Consider the following 15592-nt stretch of genomic DNA (forward strand, 5'->3'; position numbering starts at 1 on the left):
TTAGTACAGGAGAAATACACTTTCGATGGGCAGAAAGAAAGAAATTTTGGTATAATCCATGAAGTTGTCCCATCGTCTAGCATTTCCACCACCAACCGAGTTGAAGCATAATTGATGTTGAAACGCATGGAAGAAGTCCTAGTGGAGTCTACGAAAATTTATATGATTTTTTTTGTGATAATAACTTGAAAACCTACGAGAGATACTTGGGACGAGTATGAGTAGGTGTGAAAGGTAGTAGAGGCCTATACTACAAGAAGCACATGACTCGCACTTGGATCAGGGAAAGTCACAAGTTTACCAAGGCACTAGTAATTGATCTCGGTTTGTTCATGCCGTCGTTACCATTGTTTCGATAATGACTAAGAATATGATTATTATTCTCACCCTAGTGGTCATATCATATCGAGTCTGACTAAGATATGTATTCTACGTGTTTCAGAGAACCAAGTTCCATGTACCGTCCGACTTAAACCAGAAGATAGAAGTGAAAGATAATCGAAGAAATCAATAGAAGTATTGTTATTGTTGTTAAAGTAAGAAGCTTGTAGCCATAAGTGCTACATGCTAGAATGTGATTATATCACATTAGAACCTGAAATAAGGAATATTCCATTCTAGAATTTGATTAAAAAAGAACTGAGTCTAAAGCATTGCATCATACGATGAGAGGCCATTAGAACATGATCCATCGGTATGTTACGATAATCGAAGGAAAGAGCCTATCTTAAGTTAAGTTTTTTAAGAAGAAGAAGGGGTCTCCAATAAGGATCAAGATTGTAGCTTGAAGGTTACAATTGAAAGTACAACATAGTACGAAGAGCAAGTGTAAAATTGAGCATCGCCGACAGTCAAGAAGTCCAAGAGTTAGATACCCATTAGAAAGGACACAAGAGTTACGATTATCACCAAGGATGGAAAGGTAATGTACAGAGCCATTATACAAGCTCTATATTGTTGATGCTTCCGGTAGTAATCATCTTAAGGGGGAGATAATTGTAAAGCCCGCAGATTTGGGCTAGTCAATTTAGAGACAATAAGCATCAAAAATTACATTTTGATAAAATATTATTTAGAATAAATAATCTTAACTATGTTATAGTATATGTCACAACGGTTTCGTAAATGTAAAGAACACTAAAATCTGAGTTATAACGAAGAAGTTATGACCCGTTGAAGTTTTTGGTCAAACAAGCACGACACCGCGTAATGTAAAAAGTGAATTTTTGATAAATTACTTTTTAGCCTTAGATATCTAAACGAAAGTCATATTATACATTAAACTGGGAACTTACATAAAAAGAACGTCTAAATCTGACTTCGTATGAGGAAGTTATGATTTTTCTAAGATTTGACATATCAGTATACAGCTTGGAAATCGAATTTTAGATCGGTCAAATTTTATCTAAAATGATCTAAATGAGAATTGAAGGTCACATTAGTATGAGTTCAATGATGAAAACATAATCGAAAACGGAGTATGTATGTAGAAGTTATGAATTTTATACGGTCGTTAACAGTGTAATCTTCTCAGTCTATTAAATTTAAGATTGGGCGAGAATTAGCTGACGGGGTCAAAAGGAAAACTATAGATCTTGTCAATACTTACACGTGGATATAAAGAACGTAAAAAATGAAGCTTGTATGCGAAAGTTATGAATTGTTTAAGATTGATTGTTTTATCTGCGACCAGTGCCACATGTCAGCACCAGGCGAAGCCTTGGTGCCCACGCAAGTTCACGATATGAATATAATTTTCATGACGTGAATCGCCCCTAGACAACCTATAAATAGTGGCACAAATCATCCATTTTCTTCACCCTTCACCCTTTTTTCTCTCTCAATACTCCAAGCCTATCCCACCCCTTCCCTAGCACTTCCTAAGTGTTAGAGGCAAGTCCCTGAGCGCCAGAAGGCTCCGATAAGAAGAGCTTTCGGCTTCGAAGTTCTGCCCCCGCAGAGCCCAACTCCTAGCCAAACCCCCGATAAGTGAGATATGCATACCCTACTCTAAGTATAGCTTAAGTTTAAGTTTATTATTGTTATTATGAACTTATAAACAATATACAGTGGTTGAAAAGTATTGTTTAACACTATAAAAATAATATCGCTCGTAAATAGTCACAATAAATATTAGACTAAAATCTAGTGGTAATGATATTAGGTTTCATCGAAGGAAAATATAATTTTTATAAGTTAAACGTTGTTCGAGTTTGGAATCGTCACTTTAACAAGTGAGTGCATAGTTACTTTCATCTTACACATAGAATGAAGTATTTTAATATAAATTATGTGCTATGTGTGCATATTATTTTTGTTCTTGATATCTATGTTGGATGAACCGAATATACATGCTTTATTTTATGTAAATTATATATGTATTTTATATTTATAAAAATATTGGGTAAAGATGGGTAGATGAATGATGACGGATGAAAAATGATATAGATGAACTTTGGCAGTTATGGACTTAGTGCCCTACAGATGAACATTGGCAGCTATGGACTTAGTTCCCGATAGATGAACATTGGCAGCTACGCCACAACCTGTAGATGTTTTTGAACTATGATGTACTCTAAACATCCTACCAGCTGCGCCTAAAGGATAATATTGGCAATTGTGCCTAATAGAGAACATCATAATCTTGGTAGCTGCGCCTAAATGATAATATCGGCAGTTATGCCTAATAGAGAACATCATAATCCTGGTAGCTATGCCTAAATGATAATAATGGCAGTCGTGCCTAACAGATAACATTGGCAGCTATGTCATGGGCAGCGATGGACTCATGCCTATTCCTTATGTTAATCCTTAGGAATAAATATTAAGGAATATATGAATTTTATGGAAGACACTTAAAAATAAAGAAGATAATAGGGATGGGTATTTGGGTTAATTGTTTGATGATGAAACATAATAACTTTATTATTGTGGGTTGAAAACCCTTAGTAATCACCACGTTTCAAAACCTGAACCACTCAGTATATTTGTATCATAGGTGTCGATACGAAACCACATTACACTGACAATGTAAGGTATGTTTATGCTTATGTTTATGTATTGACAATGACATCCCAATGTTTTAATATAAACAAAATACATTTATTCAGAAATACTTTGATAATATATTTATTATGTTTTTCTAGGAACAAATTCTGCAATATTATTTCTTTAAAAAGAATACTCTGATTTTCAAAGAAGCATAGATAATTTTTTTAAAATGATCGTGAATTTGGGGATGTTACACACACACAGTAGGGGCAGATTTAGGGGGGTTCCAGGGTGGCACCGACAACCCCTAACTTTTCCGGCCTAGTGGAAAAATTTTCGAAATTTTTTAAAATTTTTATTTTTTCTACTATCGTGCAACTCGTACTATGAAATCTTGCATCCACCCCTGACACACACACACACACACACACATATATATATATATATATATATATATATATATATATATATATATATATATTAATTCTGAACCAATCATTTTAGTTATTTTAAGAAAGTAATTAATGGATATCAAATGCTGAAGATTTAATTAATACTCATTATATTTTCAACATATAATATGCATTAATTATTTTTTAAAATAAATAAAATGATTGGTCCACAATCAATCCTACATGCACACAATAAATAGTTAGAACACAATAACCTAACCATATACATATATAGTTAGGTTCAAATGTTTCTACTATCCATTGTGTGCATGTAGGATTGATTCTGAACCAATAATTTTAGTTATTTTAAGAAAATAATTAATGCATATTAAATGTTGAAGATTTAATTAATACTCATTATATCTTTAACATGTAATATGCATTAATTACTTTCTTAAAATAACTAAAATGATTGGTCAACAATCAATCTTACATGCATACAATAGATAGTTACAACATAATAACCTAACCCTATATATATATATATATATATATATATATATATATATATATATATATACTTTTTATTTTTGGTTTACTCTTATTCTAATTTTTCAACAATTTGATATTTTTTTACTCTTTTAACCTTTATTTTCTATTTTTGTTAGTAAATTTAGTTCTTTATGAATTTTCTAATGTTTTTATTTATTTTTATTCAAGTAAATTAATGTAAATTCAATAAAACATGTCCAATCTACTTTTCTCTAAATTTTCTTATTTGTGAATTTGAACTAATAATGTTTTCTTTTTCACTTTTTGTTGTTAAGGTTCGTATATTTTTTTTTATTTGGACGGTCCACTGAATAATCTAGGTTGTTATTTTTATTAATTTACAACAATAATTAGGTTAAAGTTTATATTGAATTACGTGTTTAAAAGTTTTCATAACAACATACTCTAATATATTCATGCATTTTCTACTTTTTGATTTTTTTAAATTTATTTTCTTATTTTGCCAAAGTTTTTTTATTTTTTAAATCTTTCGTATTCTTCAATTTTTTGTTTTTTTCATCAATTTGATGAATTTTTTTTATCTTTTCCAAAAGATTAAAATACACGAATATATCATAGTATATTGCAATTTTGGTGTTTGAACATTTTTTTGTTATGTATTTTTTATTTTGGTAATTTATGTTTTTCTATTTTTTTATTTTGAATCAAATAAACAAAAAAGTTATATTTATCTTAAATTTGCGTCCAACTATGTTTTATTATATACTTTTTGTTATTTAGTTGCTATTATATTTATGTTACGACAAATTGATGTTCAAAAATCAAACACCTTTTTTTATTAAGAATTAATGTTTCAATATATCTTATTTGCGATTTATAATTATTAAAATAGGAAAACTAGTTAAAAATTAAAATGTGCATTGCAAATTAAATCCTATTTCTATATCAATATTTCAAATTCAATATAATATTTTTTAATGTGGTAATAGAATATAATAAAGAATAAAAAAGGAGATAAGAAAAAGACTCTACGATATGTTCAATTATATTTTCCAATGGTACATATTCAAATCCGGACCAAATTGGATTAAGAACCAAATAATTGAAAACCAATTTAGTAGGAAATAAAAAATGTTAAATAATTATAAGGATTACTACAAACTTAAAATTGCTAACAATGGAAAATTTTAGAACACATGATTCAATATAAACCTTAACATAATTATTATTTTAAATAAATAAAAATAACAACTTCGGTTATTTTTTGAATCATCCAAGTAAAAAAACATTTTTAGAACATATGATTCAATATAAACTTTAATATAATTATTATTTTAAATAAATAAAAATAACAACTTCGGTTATTTGTTGAATCATCCAAGTAAAAAACATTAACCATAACGACATCAAATTTAAACAAAAAAAACATTACTGATTCGGTTCACAAATAAGAAAAATTAAGGAAAAAAAGATTTCGACATGATTTATCGAATTTAAATTCATTTATTTGAATATAAATAAATAAAAACATTAGAAAAACTATAAATATCTAAAACTATAGAAAAATAGAAAAGAAAATGTCAAGACGGTAAAAACATTATCAAACCGTTGAAAAATAAAACAAAAAATTGAAAATTAAAGTGTGTGTCTCTCTCTCTCTCTCTCTATATATATATATATATATATATATATATATATATATATATATATATATATATATATATATATATATATATATATATACAAATTTTTTTAATTGATCCTTGAGGTACACAATTTTCAGATTTGGTCCAAAGACATTTTTGTTATTTAAAAAAAAAAACAACTCAAAAGTTAAAGTTAACATCAAAAGAAACATTCATGCAATTTTTGATACTATAGAGACCACCACAGTGACGTTTTTCATAGAAGTTCTCAAAATACAATATTTTGCAATCGTAAGAACCAATTATGAAATTCTGAAATTTTGTCTTATTTTATGTTTTATTTATAACTTTTATATTTAGCAATGTGCTTACAAATTTGACAATCATTTATATATATATATATATATATATATATATATATATATATATATATATATATATATATATATATATATATATATATATATATATAATAGCCATTTACCAGTGCCAATCGACGGGTACGAATAGTTTTTTCAAATATTAGTTTTGAAATGACTTTAAGCTAACTTATATTTAAGTTATATTTAAGCTGTAAAATTGAAATTCCCTATTAAACATTATCTCTTTCTTTAATTTATGATATCATAATCTTAATATTGTTTTTTTAATAGTTAATATGATTTATTAATAATATACTTTTACATCAAGTTTCGATTCTTACACAATTTTTATCTCTGTTTTAAATTAAAAATCTGTTTTAAACGATGATATTTTTTTAATAAATCTAAAATTATTTTCACTTACTTGGTTAAGATGTATTTTTTTTATATTAAATGTCTTGTTTAATGAGTATTTTTTTATTCAAAAGGACCTTTATTTTTATATTATGTCTCGGATCTAAAATACATTTAAACCGGTCCTGGCAATATCACATTTATGTTCATCGTTGCTTAGTATTTATTTAACCACAAAGATTGAGTAATCTTTGTCTTTGATAAAGATATTCACTTTATCTTGACAAACAAAAGGCAGATTATAAATTCATGGATTAAGTTTTGTTTCAAATGTATAGTAATCAAGTTACTACCTGAACGCACTTGCATGAACACAATCGCTACCTTATCATTTGGACGTAAGACCATTTTTATTTTACAAATTGCAAAAATATTCCTTGACGTAAACTCAAGATATGTGTATCATACATGGTAAAGATGCATGTTTTTATCTTATAGATCTTTATTTTGATTCATGGAAATAGTTTTCTTGATTTAAAATTAACTAAAACTAACATTTTTCATCTATTATACCATGTTATTTTTATAATACCCTGGTAGTACCCAAAACCTGCAATTTCAAAAATTCCAATACAAATTAAAAGAATTTACCTTGTTCATTCATTTTCTAGAAAATTAAAGGAAAAACATTGATAATTTCCATGAGATATAGATAAAAAAGCACTTCAAACGCAAAGAAGAGATAGAAATTTATGTTGGATGTTAATTTCTAAATACAAATAAAAATACCTAAAGTTTAGACCATCGTATAGGTTCACTTTTATATTGAATGCTTTCTGCCATTTCCAAACAGTTAAAATGCCTTACAAAAACAATATGATAGAAAGTGATGGAATGAATTTTGATTCTGCCCAAAAGAATAGCCCCTAACAGAATCAGCCCAAAAGAAATCATCAGCTTAACCTACAAAATAGGAATAAAGTTGAGGAGTTAAGTAAACTATGTTGCAATGTCATTTACTATAAAGTTTTTAAAATCAAATTACATGTTCCAAAAAAATCTTTAGTTGGCTGAAAATTGAGGGAAAAATAGAATTATAGTGTACCGATACGCAGATACATCAAAGTTAGGACTAAAGTGGTGCAACATTATCCAATTTTCTCTTCACATTATTAATTGCAAAATTCTGTTAAAAAAAAGTGAGATGTTATAGAAAACAGACAAAAAAGTACACTGCTATTCTTTGCATTTAACAATATAAAAATTAAATATGTTATCTGTCTCTTTTCTATGAGCATATACCCTCCTACAATAAGATTTCAAATACTCAAATTCAATGGAGAGTTTAAAAACTGACTACTTTATCAACCCGTATTTTTAAAATTTTACCTTGCAATAGAAAAATTATTAGAGGCTGGAAAGAATGCCTACAACCAATCATGTTAGAGCTTGACAACATTGCTAATTAATCTCACCCTTGATGTCTTTACCATATTCTTCCTCATTGATGCTATTAGAAAACATATGGTTTAGTGAGAAATTATATAAAGAAAGGATTTTTTCCGTTAATACCTCCATATTGTTGACGGACCATTATTCTAAACCCTTATGATCCCAACAGAAATAAAAAAATAAATCAACTAACATTTTATGCAATGGCAAGCACATAAACGTACAATGAAAGATATCAAATATCATCTATGAAACAAAACAAATAGTTTGGCCTTTGGTAGCTTTTGCAATGTTCCTATATAATACTATCAACAGACGAAACCCTTATAAACAACACAATAACAACTATATAATTTTTATTCATTGATAAGGAAAAGTTTGTACACTTGGACTTCATCTACCTCCACGGATACATCAGCATCCTTCCCTCACCTCACATACATCATAAATTTTTTTAGCCTAGAGCATTGGTTTTTAAGATAACATATAAGTGTTTTAATTAGAGAAATTAGATGTGTATAGATTAAGAGAAGACACAACAACTTACTTAGGGTTGCAAAGCTTTTTCTTTATAGGGGTAAAACTTTTGAATTGTGAACACTACAAAAGATCACCAACATGAAAGTCGTTACATCCCTTTAAAGTAAGTTATAAAAAAATAAAGATATCTAACTGTTTTATGTGAAGGGTTTATTTTTCATTTTGTAGATGATGATAATAACTAAAGAAACGTGAATACCTTACCGGATATGTATCTAGATTTAGTCTTTTGGAGTAAAACCACATATTAAGACACCAAGATTAACAATGAAGACCCTGTATCACCACATAATACAAATAAAAAAACCAATAAACAAAAAGTGATTATAAACTTACTACTCATATGTCACATAGATCCATACAAATAGATATAAATACACACACATAGATAAAAATAAACCCAAATCTGTTACCAAAAAATTATATGTGTATGATAGTTCTGGAGATAGAGACAGATACATACAAATACACCCGAATTTGTTTCTTCTTTATAATCATCAGTCTGCTTGAAGTCGAACTTGTTTTTCATCAAAAATGCAACCAAACCAAAACAATATAAAGAAAATTTTGAAATGATGAAGAAGAATATCCAAGTATTTGAGGGGTTATGGTTTTTAATGAGTCAGATAGTTAATAGTGTTTGTGAGTGGTGGTGTAAGCGGGGGTGGGAGATGATGGTGGTGGCAAACTGTAAAATTGAGAGTGACCAAGTTACAAATAAGAGAGAGCATTCTTCAAACCTTAAAATTGAGAAAAATAAGAGTGTAGTTGAGTTGGTACTTGACTATGGCAGCCTGCATATGAAAATGTTATTGAATTCGAGTAGAAAGACAGAAGGAACGGTTAATGGTTAACCTAACTTGAATCAAATGGATGAAGGTCTTACCTGAAGTAAAGCCGATTGGGTCTAACCTGAATAAAATGGATGATACGCTATAATTTGTCAATCAAGTGGGTATCTTTTGGTTCTCCAATTTGAATGAATCCAAAGTTCGGATTTCAATAAAATTTGGAACGTACTTGTAGCGCTTATTTAGGGATGATGGGGTTTCAAGGAAGTTGTTGATGGAGCGGTGGTGGTGGTGAAGTGTAGGGTTTTTGGAGAACGGGGGATTATAAGGGAGGTGAGACGCGACTTATAGGAGAAGGATCGAGAGATAAGTGCCGAGATTGGGGAAGCTGGATTTCAAAATTGAATGTCGTAACACAGTGGGCGAAATACTGCAGAAGAAGAGGGAATTTAAAAAAAAAAAAAAAAAAAAACTTGGGAGTGGAGAAGTTGCCATTTGTTGAAGTTGTCCAACCTGTCATTGACTGAGCATTGGCACACCTAAATTCAAGAATATTCAAAATCTGTTTATAGTCAAACATGGCTTAGTTAAAGAGAAAAAGCAACGACAACGTATGAGTGTTAGTGGAGGTCACCGGTTAGGGAAGAGAGGAGGAGGAGAGTGGTAGTTAGTGGAGGTCACCGTTTAAGACGATTAATCTTGACGGATAATGTAGGAGTTGCGATCTGAATCTTGTACATATAAAGTACACTCAAATTCAACTTCATATACAAAAGTTATAGACTTCTGAAGTTTCATGAACAGAAAATGTATCATAAATAGTGAATTGGAGATAGGTTGCTTATTAGCCTAAATAATATAAAAAAAAGTCGGTAAAACCTAGAGGGTGCATATAAAGAACGCTAAAATCTGACTTTGTAAGAGGAAGTTATGATTTTTTTAATATTTCAGTGTAACGGTGTTGCGTAGAAATCGAATTTTAGATCGGTTGCTCGTTAGTCAAAATGATCTAAACGAGAATTGAAGATTTTGTAATAAGGAATCTGTCGATATAAAGACAGTGGAAAAGATTAATCTATTGGAACTTGATTAGGATGTTGAGTGATTAAGAGACAGTCTGCAATAGAGTTCAGGACCATTAGGTCTTTACATTCTAACTTATGTATATGTATTGATTATGACATCCTTAGGGTTTTATTAAATTGAGACACTCACGTGTACTCAAAATGACAAATATATTGGGATTTTTCGCGATAATGACAAAATAAAATTGACAATTTAAAGAAAAAGTTTTAATTTGTTCTGAAAATTAGAGGATGTCACATAAGATTCAGAATAAATTATCTAAGTGGAAGGAGAAATGTCTTTTTTGTGGTGGTCGCCTCACTCTAGATAACCTTTTCTTTGTACCTTTTATTCTCTCTTTAGAGCTCCTAAAAAAGTGATTAATGTGCTTGATGGTATTTCTTAACGATTCTTATGGGGAGGTGATGGGGACAAGAAGAAGATTAACCAGGTGTCTTGGGAGGTCGAAACTAAACCAAAGCATATGGGAGGCATCGGTGTTGGATGTCTTCATTCTACTAACTTGATATTTTTTATCGAATGGTGGGAGATGTTAAAAAACAAGTAAGATTTATTTTTGTATATAAAATTAATTCATAATATTAATCATATTAATGGACATGTAATTGCTAAAAAATCTATAAAGGGTGTTTGTTCTAGCATCACCCAGATTTGAGATAAGTTTGATGATAGGAGTATCTGATTTGCTAGTCTTTTTAAGAGGGTGGTGAAAAAAAGAAGATAAAACCTTCTTCTGGAAAAACTATTAGTGTGGTGATATAGTTAAAAGAGTTTTGTCCTAACATGTACGTTATTGAGAAAATGAAGAATTGTTTAGTGGAGGAAATGGGCGGGTTATGCATTACTATTGGTATGGGACTGGGTGGGGCAGTCAAGAATGGGTTGGGAATCTGATCAATTCATGAGCATAATGAATCAAGTGGCTATTTTTCGGTTTGCTACTGGACGGGACATGGGAAGTTAGGAAGATGATGGTGGAGATGATTTTTCAATATACGATAATAGAGGCCTCTTGACAATATATCATGTATAAGGAACTTGGAGTTGTTCAATTGGATTAAATGGATCCACCTAAAATAAATTGTTTTATGTGAACTTTACTTAAAAATATAATTCCGACTTCCTTGAACCTTACTAAATGGGGGATTGGTGTGGCTTTTCTTTATGTCCTTTCTGTCGTGAGGTGAAGGAGGATATTGATCACATTTTCTTCTCATTTCCATCTTTTTGTAGTGATCTAATGGTGATGGTTGATGACTGAATCTTCTATTTTTACAAGGTTTCCTTATTCTTGTAAAGACTTGATCGACATGTTCAAATTGAATGTTGAGAGTAAATATATTAAGAAACTGTGATTGTCTTTGGTTTATACCATGCTTTGGATGATCTAGAAGAAGCGTAACACAATTGTTTTCAAGGACGATAAGCGGGCCACTATCCTTACTAGGGGTGAGCACGGTGCGGTTATTGGCCAAAACTTCACCACTAACCGCAATGCGGTTAATCCATTTTCAAAACCGCTTGGTGCGGTTATTTTTGCGGCGTGGTTTTGTTTTTGTGTTTTTCGGTTATTAACCGCATGGATTTGGTGCGGTTATTTTATATGGTTTTTAACCGCACTTTAGAGTTCAAATAGTTTTAAGAGTTTAAACATATTACTTGTAATAATAAAAAACCATAAGGTATAAAACAATTAACTTAAATTACAAACAATTAATATCTTAAAAACTTTAAATCACTAGTAATTAACAATAAATATCTTAAAATTGTCAAATTTCACCATTTTTCAAAGTTAAACATATGAAAAAACCAACATTTTTGTCTTCTAGAATTTTATCATTCTTTCATCCATGAAACTTGTCTTATTTTTAATATTTAATATATTAATCATTAATAAAAAAAATTATATAATATATGCGGTGCAGTGCGGCGTTTGTTGGGTTTTTGAAAACTAATAACCGCACCACATCACAAATTTGTGGTTTTTGAAAAAACAGTGAACCTTACCATCGGTTTTTATTGCGGTTGCGGCTTATACGGTTAATTTTAGTTGTGGTGCGGTTTTGCTCACCCCTACACTACATATGATACTAAATACTTTCAATTTGATTAAATGTAGGTCTAAATGTAATTTTATTGTTTGACATGTTCCGAACTCCTTCGTTATTTTAGACTATTTCTTGTAATTACTCGATCTTCTCTATTAAGGTAAATTGTTTTGTGCTAATATATTGGTCACTATTTTAAAAAAAAATAAATTGTTTTGTGCTAATATATTGGTCACTATTTAAAAAAAAAAAAAAAAAAAAAAGCAGCGTGATGTTAGTTTTAAAGGTGACTTTAATAATTATTAAGATGGCCAGTGACGGCCAATCGGCCATGCAACAAGAGGTGGCAGGAATACGTATGAAAGCAATGACAAGATAGTTGGTTTTATGATAGTAATAATGTATTCAAATTTATAAAATCTGTGTTTGCAAAATTTATCAACTATTTAATTCACGTCCATAAAAATAGCATGTATTATATACATAAATAGAGAAATACACATAATATCCCTATCTTTACTATATTATTAAATATATTGCCTATTTCTTGAAAATTAAGAGGTACATCTATTATAACACTATGTACAAATCTATTAATCATAAAAAAAAAAAAAAAAAAAAAAAAACATACCTTCTCCCTATATCTAAACGCCCCTATGTCTAAAGTCTAAACGTGTAAAACCCTAATATCATCTACATACCATCGTTTCTCCCAAAACTCTTCTCTCTCTACTTGCTCTGTTGAATCTTCAGTAGGCCTCTGTTACCACCATCCTCATGACGTCGTCGTTACAACCCAAAAGTATGTCACCGGCCACCCTATTCTTCCCTCTCAACTTGATGATCGACCTCGTGGAAGTCCACAATTTCTGCCACCGCCCTTCACCGCCCCGTCTGTCGCTTCTACCTTCTGTCAAGACGAGAAACCCTAACCCTATCCCGCCATCCCTATCAACGCCAATGTCATACACTCCAATCAAGTAAATCGATAATTACTTCACCTTTCTTGAATCTTGATTTTTTTCACTAAGCATTTGGTTGTTTGTAAAATCATATGTCTAATTGTTGATATATTCAATTGATTTTAAGTTAAGGTTGGTTAGGGGTGCACCCGGCCACTTCTCATGTTGTTAATCGGCATATTATATAATCATATACATCATTAATGGTTGCTTATAAGTCCCTAACTAATCTACCAAGTGCCAACCACAGCAACATCGGGTGATTTTCTTTCTCCCTCTCTCTTCTTTTAGTGGGAATGTGCAATTCGGATTTCATGATTTAATGATTTAATGATTTCGTTGTTCCGTAAACCCGCAATTTTGTTTGATGGATAAATTAAACTATGTGGTAATTGAGTTTTCAGATTTGGATATGGTGAAGGAAAACTTGGCAAAATTGGTTTTAATATAGGGCATGTCTGGTGGAGGAAAGGGCGTTTCATTAGCTCATGCTTCGTCAATGCAATTACGAATCTAGCAGGTTCTACACATATTATACTTATACGTTATGATTTTCAGAATCATAATTCTATGTGTGTGTGGTGTGTATGGTTGTGTTCTAATTTTCAGAATCATACATATATGTGTGTATGTGTAGTGTTACTTCACCACCACTACGAGCTTGTTTGGTATTATTGGCATTCTCTCTCATTCAAGTTATAAATCACATATTTGCTCTTAACTCAGTTTACATTGTATTGTGCAGGTCAAATGAATCAAAATGATTATCAATGGAGAGCTCTTAATTCAGTTTTCTTGGTCCTCCTCATCCTCTCTTTATATTTCAATTTCTCATTTTGTTTTTTCTATTTCAAATTTTGGTAGTTTTAAAGTTTTTGTTTAATATTCAGAGCCTATGGAGTGTTGTTATTATTGGATAATATGGAAAATCAAGAATTGTTGACAGATACTTCTTAAACAGTCACTTTCTAATTGAGTGTTGATAGTGAGCCTATTTGTTTTAGAACCATATAATCTTTTATTAATACATTCTGAAAAGTCATAGGTATGAGACAACAAGCATTCAGCCAGAGGATGCAATGCCATTTAGGCATGTGTAAAGAAAGATTCAATATTTCTTATGAAATAGTGAACTCATAAGGAAGATCTGCCCAAAAGGTGAACAAAAAGGATTCTTGTAGTGTATATCATGGTTTGGATCATCATCTTAAAGGCTTGGAATTAGAGCACCCTACAGTTAAAATAAGGCAAACACCTTCTTTTCCATTACCACATTTTTCTTAATTTATCAATTGATACAACTAATTTAACGAAGATTATGTGATCTAGATTTTCATTACAGGTATACAACAAACTATCCATCTTTGACGAGGCATACCTCAGGTAATATTTGGTAGACCTTGATATGTTTTCTTTGTTACATATTCATCTTCGCATTAAAGACCTTTGTTGTATGTTTATTTATTTTGTTGGAAAAATCAATGGTTTATAAGCTTAAGTTTATTTTTACTTTTTTGCTATATTTTTAATCGAGAGTTTAACCGTATCATAGTTTTTGTGAACTTGATGGTGATATATTTTACTTTCTTCATTTATTAATCAATTTGGTAAAAAATATTTAAATTTATATAGACTTTTGTCAAAATTTATACATATGGGACAATTACTACAAATTAATATAATAAATCTATAATAACTAACAATGTCACTTACGATAATTAACAATGATATTTTTTAAATTAATATATTATAATATAATAGACATTTATGCATAAAAGTTTAACATGAAAAAAAAATTATCTGAATAAAAAATTCTAATATTTTATAAATGGCAATAACAAAATTGATGTATAATAATTTATATTATCTATTCATACAAGTAATCAATAATCGAAAAATATTTATGCTGTGAAATAGTTGATTGTTTTTTATTTATAATCAAACTTTACATTAAATTCATCTTTAATTTTTGTTTGGTTTTGGCATTTTTCAGGAGAATTATTTTCACTTCATTGCCTATATGTGTTTTGAAGAAAATAATATTAAAAACAATACAAAACAATCCATAAACATGTGTATAACAGTAGTTGTTATAGATGCTGAGCGTTGTAGAAATGGTCCTTGGAGATATATCATATATTACAGATTTAATCTAAGGGCATATTGGTCATTTGAAAAAAGAATTATGTTTGAATGACCAACCATTCCACAAAATGAAATCATAAGGACCAAACGAATAATTGTCAGCAATATGATACTTACTGACCAATAATTATGTTTTGCTTTTATACATTGTTTGACCATTTATTGCCTTTTTTTTGGCAAACCATATAGTTATGTTATTGATCATCATGATATTTATTGACCAATAGTTAGTTGTCGTTAAGGTTGAACGGAGTGGGTTTCTCTAGGAGACTCGCCACCCTTGCCAAACACCGCCCCCTGGCATACGCCA

At 30.0% G+C, this 15592-nt stretch overlaps 1 long non-coding RNA gene across 9 annotated transcripts; it reads right to left on the minus strand.

The window, feature by feature from the left end:
* Positions 1-6982: 6982 nt before the first annotated feature.
* Positions 6983-9566, minus strand: LOC145102533 (uncharacterized). 9 transcript variants are annotated; one of them, XR_013706181.1, is made up of 4 exons: positions 8714-9566; positions 8450-8526; positions 7364-8310; positions 6983-7221 (listed from the first exon to the last, which is right to left on the minus strand). It is a non-coding gene; the product is annotated as an uncharacterized LOC145102533 (long non-coding RNA). The 9 variants fall into 9 exon arrangements; XR_013706184.1 differs by having other exon boundaries at positions 6983-7444; positions 7648-8310; positions 8714-9565; XR_013706186.1 differs by having other exon boundaries at positions 6983-7768; positions 8258-8310; positions 8455-8526; positions 8714-9563.
* Positions 9567-15592: the final 6026 nt, after the last annotated feature.

Source organism: Lactuca serriola, chromosome 4 (genome assembly GCF_051521515.1).
Source record: "Lactuca serriola cultivar US96UC23 chromosome 4, Lser_US96UC23_V15, whole genome shotgun sequence".
Taxonomy (NCBI): domain Eukaryota; kingdom Viridiplantae; phylum Streptophyta; class Magnoliopsida; order Asterales; family Asteraceae; genus Lactuca; species Lactuca serriola.